The sequence below is a fragment of the Hoplias malabaricus genome, chromosome 12 (assembly GCF_029633855.1).
Source record: "Hoplias malabaricus isolate fHopMal1 chromosome 12, fHopMal1.hap1, whole genome shotgun sequence".
Lineage (NCBI taxonomy): Eukaryota > Metazoa > Chordata > Actinopteri > Characiformes > Erythrinidae > Hoplias > Hoplias malabaricus.
In genome coordinates this window covers 18,840,554-18,848,866 of record NC_089811.1, presented here as the reverse complement: position 1 = coordinate 18,848,866, position 8,313 = coordinate 18,840,554, and positions in this window count along the sequence as shown.

Sequence of the window (8,313 nt, the reverse complement as noted above, 5' to 3'; positions counted from 1 at the left end):
ATAACGCAGCTTTTCCAGGAAATAGATTATTTTTTGTCCAGTCCAATAAGTAGATGACAAACAATCCTGCTTCTTTACTGTATTAAAACAATGTGTGTGCCTGTGGTCAATCCAATGTTCTGTCAATGAAAGAACTATCAAAGTTCTTTGAATAATTCATAACATTTGAGACTGCATGTTTAACATGTGTACAAATAATAACATTGATATAAGACTTGAATGGCTACACAAATGGACAATATAATGTCTAATATTGTGTAGCATCATTTTATCATTCAAGCACAGTAGTGTCAAATGAAAGAGCAGCATTCTGTGCAGATCAACACACAGTAAGAAAAAAGGGGAGGGACATGCACAAATGACGCATTAAAAAGTGAGTCTTAAAGACAGAGTGCCCCATTAACTGGAAGCAGGGAATTTTATTCAGCTACCCCCAAATTTACTTAAATTTGTAAGCAAGGGTTGCATGGTGGTGCAGCAGGAAATGTCCCAGTCACACAGCTCCAGGGACCTGAAGATTGTGGGTTCAAGTCCTGCTCTGAGTTTTTGAGGAGTTTGGTGTCTGTGTGGGTTTCCTCCGGGGCCTCTGGTTTCCTGCCACTGTCCAAAAACACATGTTGGTAGGTGGCCTGGCTACTCAAGATGTCCATAGTTGTGAGTGTGTGAGTGAATGTGTTGCCCTGTGAAGGAGTGGCACCCACTCCAGGGTGTGATCCTGCCATGCGCCCAGTGATTCCAGGTTGGCTCCCGACCCATTGCGACCCTGAACTGGATAAGAGGTTTCAGATGAATGAATAAATTAATTTACTTTGTCATGGCTGAGGTGTTCTACTCAGCATTCAGCAATACAGTAGCAGATTTTCCATTTGTCTGCTTTGATGACTCTGGACTTGGGAGTTCTCCATGGATCCTTTCAGAATCCTGACAAGAGATCTGTAGGGTTTGTTATTTAATGTCCAGCCAGGTTGCTAGATCAACCAAAGTGTATGTCTTGGCTGACCCACCTTTTATGATGCCTTGCTTCAGACATTGCCCTACAAAGGAGTCTCTGTAGCTCACAGGTAATTTGCTAAGCAGGGTGTCAACATGTGGGCCACATTGACGATTATATCTGGCAGGCCCATCTGTTGACTAGCATTCCCACTAATGCGTTGACTGCTGTCGTGAAGTCTTCAAATGCTTTACCATCACCCATTCAAACAGCTAAAGATTGTAGGAGGGCTTTTAACTCACTTTAACTCTTGATGATTGATTGTGGTTGGTCATACCTCTGCTCTAGGCCCTGCATTGCACTGTTGTAAGGTTTTGGGCTGTTAATGTACCTCTTAGCAATCTAAGAGGGAGTTTCAAGAGTTTCAAAAGTACAGGGTGGGCCATGTATATGGATACATTTTAATACAATGAGAATGGTTGGTGATATTAGCTTCCTGTTAATGGCACATTAGTATATGGGAGGGGGAAAACTTTTCAAGATGGGTGGTGACCATGGCGGCCATTTTGAAGTCGGCAATTTTGGATCCAACTTTTGTTTTTTCAATGGGAAGAGGGTCATGTGACACATCAAACTTATTGGGAATTTCACAAGAAAAACTTGCTCTCCTGGTGGTTTTTACATTCTTTACATTTTTACATTTGATGTCAAAACATTGTCTTTACTGGAATTCTGTGAAGTTGAAAACACCAGTTGTAAAAAGCGTTATACAAGTAAATTTTGATTTGATTTTGATGAGTACCCAAACCATCCACTGCAACACTAAGTCTTCACAGGGGTCATCAGGTAGGCACACCCCCTCGTCAGTGAGTTAAACCCACTAAGTTAAACCCATGATACCTCTGGAAGGATCAACAGTGATGTCTGGTGTCCCAGACCCATCACCCCTAACCCCTAAGTTAGATTTACAGTACTACCTTACCCTTAACCATCAACAACTGTAAATCCACATTGGCCTCCCTGATGACTAAGGCCATACCTAGCCCCACTGGCAACATTAACGCATGCCATGCTAACCATATTATTACTACAGCCACTGGGCAATGTATTATCCTTTATGTGCTTGCTGTCTAATAAATACGCTAACACCCTAAGCACCTGATTGTCTCCATGTATATCGATGTTGCGACAAACTAACCATACAAGCTGAAAGAATATGCTTCAGCATGCCAACCCCTGTACATAATCTACAACTAGGGTCTTCACTTACCCATTGTCTAAAATTTTGCAGCATTGGAAGGACATCATAAGTTGCCCACAGCTCTTGCCAAATGATGTTCTGCTCCTCTAGATTCTCCCTGATTTTGCCTGTGATGCTGCTGTTGCGCACCGTGTCCCCTCTTCCTGCTTGCGAATAAAATTAGTCATCATTAGCCTTCTCTCTGGTTATGTGACGTTACAAAACGCTTTCCACGATTCACCTGACTTGCTCTTCTGCATTGCACTTGGCCAATCACATCCCAAAACTCTAATGAGCTCCTGGCTACCTGCACTGCTATTTACGGATTCTGCTTCCTTCCTGTTTTTGTGATTGGTGCTGCTGCTTTTTCCACTGCATTCTTAGATACTGACAAACTATTTTGTCAGTATACAGCACACCATTAGGCCCTTGAGCAGAACCTGCCTTTGCACAACACACATCTTCAACCTCATTCCATTTTGGTTGGCTAACCTCCATTTGCTGCTCTATTTCACCTAGTGGTGGAATATCTTGTGGCAACTATAGCTTCTCTGCTTTATCCTTATCATAATACACACCACTGAAATTCCTCTAATTCCCTTTTCCAACTTTGAAACTCCCAGATTTCTCCTTACCAAAGGTCTTCACAAAATTAAAATGATTCCTAAAGGAGGCTGCCCTAGCACATTCCATCTTTTCCTCAGGTTTTCTGCTCTTTTCAACACTGCCAGCCTACTCCTAAGCTCTTTCTGTAGTGCCTTAATACCCTCGTTCCTCTTTCTTCTCCTACACGCCTCCACTGCCTTCTAAGAGCCCTTACCTCCTGAAGTAATTTATCTATTTCTATTTGCCATCTTGACTTCAATATGTCCTGTCCCCTTTCCTTTTTCTGCCACCTACCAAACCTTGCCATTCCATATTTATAAATAACTTTACAAAAACTATTCAATTTATTCTCTGCTGATCCCTTTAAACCAGCCAATATACCTTTCAAATCATCATTTATACAATTCAACCCTACTTTATGTTCTGCAGCTGGCCATTTTACGTTTACAATTACAATTACAAATACAATTATCCTCCTAAGCAAATACAAACGAATTATGTCAGTGTATTTTTGCTTGTCCAAGTGTTCCTTATAGTGGAAAATCATGATGCTTGTTCAGTTATTTTATTATTTTAGCTAATAAGATTTTATTATATATTTGGGATGATGCATTTGAGAAATGGAATTTTATATATCTATATAAATAGATATATATATATATATATATATATATCACATGACAAATCTGAGGGTCACCCATTTTTAATAAATAATTTGATGGCTGGAACTTGTTTTGGAAACATATAAAATGTTGTTTTCTTTTCTCTAAATGTGCTTTTCTTTTTGGTTAATATTGTTCCCACTTTATTTTATTTTATTTTATTTTTATTTTAGTTTATTTTAAGAACAGCAACAAGAAAAAACCCTGTCCTAACCAAACCATCTATGGGTCATTTACTGGCAATTCAACAAATTCGTTTGAAGTTATAATAGTGTACATTATTGATAAATGCATGCAAATAGTTGAATACTCCATTTCCTATTTTAGTAATGTGTCTAGTTTTACCCCCAAATAGGTTCTAAATCTTCAGCAATACAATTTGGATATTACATTTCTGTTAATTAATTGACACTCTGTCAAATATATACCATAGAAATTTTCTTAAATTGGCTTATATGTTATAAAGGTGAAATGGGGAGATGTAAGGGTGAAATGGGGATATGTAAGTCTGCAGAGAATCAAGTGAACTACAGTCTGTAATTTTAGAATTACACATTTCTCCTGTGTGGTCAGTGGAGATAATTTGGACAATGAGTGTAGATAGAAAAGTTGGTGTTCCTGATCATTAATAAGTGTATATGAATTCATGCAAAATATTAAAAGATGTCCTAACTAAAAGATGTCCAAACAGTCCTAATTTTAAATATACTGAATTTGGGACAGGACTTTTATTTGTTTCAAATATGTGAAAAAAGCAAAGGTGAAGCATCACAGTAAAGGTGAGTAACATGACATTGAGTTTTTAATCGTAATTTTTTTCATTTGTTTCTGCCTGCACAATGTGTATACATTTCTACGTGTTTTTTTTTCCCCCACCATGAAATCATAAAACAGGCATTATATGCTGAATGAAGAATGAGGAAGCTGAACAGAAGCAACCATTGTGGAATTACAACAGTTCAACCACATGAAATTTTGAAATATTCTACAAATTTCTTTATTAATACTGCAAAATGTTGCCAATTTCATACATTAGTTTACATTTTTTGTATTGCTTTTGAAAATATTTTTAAATACAACCAAATGTCTAAAGAGTCATAAATACCAATTGTCTTTTTTTCTGGTGTTTCTATTGATTGTACTGGATTAATTTTTTTCCAGTACTGAATATCAACCAATAATTGTGTTTTCTAAATATATTAGTGCAGCACGGTTGCACAGCAGGTAGTGCTGCAGTCACACAGCTCCAGGGTCCTGGAGGTTGTGCGTTCAAGTCCTCTGGTCTCCTCCCACGAACCAAAAACACATGTTAGTGTGATAGATTGATTGTTATCATTGTATGGATTGATAATCAATGCTCATTCGGTAATAAAATAGTCATGGTTAAACATTAAATAATTCATTTGAAAAAGAATAAGTTCATAAATGATGTAAAAAAAAAAAAAGCCTCAGTGGAACTTATAAGAATATGTCATGTTTCAATTTGTGATCGACTTGTTGAGCCCTTTTTTTTGTTGTTGAGCGAAGCCTCATTCTCAGTGAAGCTGCTGAGAGTGAAGCATTGTGTCCGAGCATATTTATTGATTTAACCCCCCCCCCCTTTTTTTTCAGGTATGGAATGAGCATGTACTTGAACTGTGGGCATATATATGCTACCGCTGTTATTTTGATTGTTTGTAAACGGGTTCACCAAATGTTTGGAAGCTTTATTTCATGTTGTATTTTTTAGAAGACTGTTAGTCGGCTAGCTAAGCTAAGCACACTTCGTCCGAGGCTAGCAGAGAGCACTTTGCCGCCAGAATATGTATAGCACATGCGGTGGTGAGATCTTGTTCGTATATTTGTTCCGTTTGTAGTGAGAAACTATTGTAAAACAGACATTGTAATAATAGAAATTCGAAAATGTTTATCAATGAGCACATAGATGTCTATTTCCAGCACATGTGGGTTTGATGTTTGTTTACTGGTTTGTCTGCCATTTTTATAAACTCATACATGTCATGTTTGCATCCACCTGAAAGAGAGGACAGAAAATTGTACTGCACACTGTATAAGAATGCTGCTTACCTGTGCAGGAAAAATGAAAGTAACTAAGATCATTTTTGGAATATTGTCTTAGGACCAAGATGTTGCGCATTGATGATTGTTACAGTTTTTATACTGATGTTTTGTACCTGTGTATATTTTTCAACAATATTATTCTCAATGAAGCTGCTGAGAGTGAAGCATTGTGTCCAAGCATCTTTATTGATTTAACCCCCCCCCCCCCCTTTTTCTGGGTGTAACATTAGGAGGTGGATTGGCGACTCAAAAGTGTCCATAGCTGGAAGTGTGTGAATGAATGTGTGAGTGTGTGTTGTGTCCTGTGAAGGACTGGCATCCACTCCAGGATGTGTTCCTGCCTTTCGCCCAGTGATTCTGTGTAGGCTCCGGACCCACCGCATCCCTGAATTGGATACGTGGTTACAGACAATGAATGACTGAATAAATAAATAATATTAAGATCTGCACACACATTTCTTTTAGGCTACTAACATGACATGTACACTGTTTTGTTTGCAAGCTTACAACTCCAAATCAGTGGCAGTGATGTACAGTTAAATATGTTCTATCCTTCTCATAACTGCATTGTTCAGACAGACAGCAAGCCAGTTCTCTCCTTAGGCAATATTTTGAAACTTAATTGGTAATGTAAACTGATATTAACAAAAACTCGATAATAAAATAATTAACATTAGACGGACACAGGTTGGTAACCACTGCAATAGATTATATATATTCAAACTATTCATTCATTCATTATCTGTAACCGCTTATCGAATTCAGGGTCGCGGTGGGTCCAGAGCCTACCTGGAATCATTGGGCGCAAGGCAGGAATACACCCTGGAGGGGGCTTTATCCAAACCTCTTAACCAAATTACTGTTTTCACTATTCTGGTGGAACACAATTCCATAATTTGCCCACATCTTGGAATGTTGAAACCACTGCATTTTTAAGTAGTCTGAAAGTGCTGTATTGCCTGTAAGTTCATCAATGTTCCCTATAAATTGTACTGTATCACCGTACTGATTTATTTTATGCTACTGGCTGCTAAATTTCCGTCAGTATCAATAAAGTTATTTATCTATGTTGATAGTAAATAGTATTTTATTAAATATATTGATACATTTAATTAATGTTTTTATAATGATTGTTTTAGTGTAATGAAATATTATATTCATAAATATATTATTCTGGATGCTTTATAAAGATTCAGTAGAATATCTGGAGAATATCTTACCTGCACAACATGAAACGAGCAGAGCAATATTCTACTGTGTGGAAACACTTTCAGCACTGCATTTATTTCCTTGAAATCTCTGTCTACCATAACACACCTGAAAAACATAATTTTATATATATGTTAGAGAATGAAAGTCATGGAGGTGACTAAAGAATAAATGCATAGTTGACTCATTAAGCAATAAACAAGGTGTCACACTCACGTCCCGTTTAGTCTGTTTTCCTTCCTCCGCACATGGCTTTGTTTTGTTTATGTTCATGCCCCGCCTTTGTTCCGCCTCCTAGTCTTTTCCCTTGTTATCCGTTTCAGCTGTTTCTCGTTTGTCGGTGTATTTAAGCCCTCTGGTCTCACTTCCTCTTGTCGTTCATTGTTCCTAGTTTCTTGTACCGCTGTCGTTGTACCTTGTTCCATGTTTCGTTCGCGGTGTACATTGTTACTTGTTTCATGTTCATAGTTCTTTAGATTGCTCTTTGTATGTTCGCCGTGTTCTTCGTGTCTCTTGCTCGTCTCTCGTGTTCGTTTCTCCTGCTCGTTTCGTGTGCTTGTCCCTTGCTCGTTTCTCTTGCTCGTTTCCCTTGCCCGTTTCATGCCCCGGTCGTGTTGTGTTGGTGTCGTTTGGTTTTGTTAATTCCCTGTAAATAAAGTCTGTGTTCTTAGCGTTTGCGTCCGCCCTCCGTCAGTCCGCACCCCGCACCCCCTTACACAAGGTCATTCAGAAAAATATGGATTTCTCCATTTTACTTTTAATCAGCTTTTGAGGCATTTACATAGGGCAATACATCGACAATGAAACATAAGATAATCCAACTGGGAAGTTTGCTGGTTTTTCCATCAGCCATTTATAGATGATAGAAATTTTAAGCATATTCCTGAGTAAAAAAAAAAATGCCCATTGGCGGTCTTTCAGCCTGAGCATTGATTTGATTTACCTTGAGTTTAGAAGTCTCATCACTGCCGATGATATGCATTTTATACCATTTTAAAGTTAAAGTTTCTGCTCACTAGCCTATACTATAGCTGACATAGATAGCTTTACCATCAGCTTTGAAGTCATGATATGACATATGACAATCTTACTAGTCAGTCTGGGTTGTCTGTTTTTCCTACCAGTTTTTTAAATCACCCTCAGTGGAACATGAATGATCACAACCAAATAATCCACTACAAATGACAATTGATCTACAAATCTTCCAAAAATGTTAAGATGCTCTGCCAAATGTAAATATGCAAATAATTTATATCCTCCATTTAACTGAAAGAAGTACAGAGACAACATATTATATGCTGAAACTTAAATGTTTTTTTTAATAATCTTTTTATTTGGCCTTTTTTATGTTGATGCCAGCTAAACACACATTGTTATAAACCAAATCAGCCATAAACTTATGTAGTCCTTCACTCTGTAGTTCTAGAGTTACAGACTGTAGTCCATCTGTTGCTTCATATATTGTCAATGGTCTGGATTTCCACAGGGCAGGTATGATTTTAGAGGTAGATGGTTCTCAGCACTGAACTGACACTGATGTGGTGGTGGTGGTGTGTTAGTATGTGTTGTGCTGGTACAAGTGGATCAGACACAGCAGTGCTGCT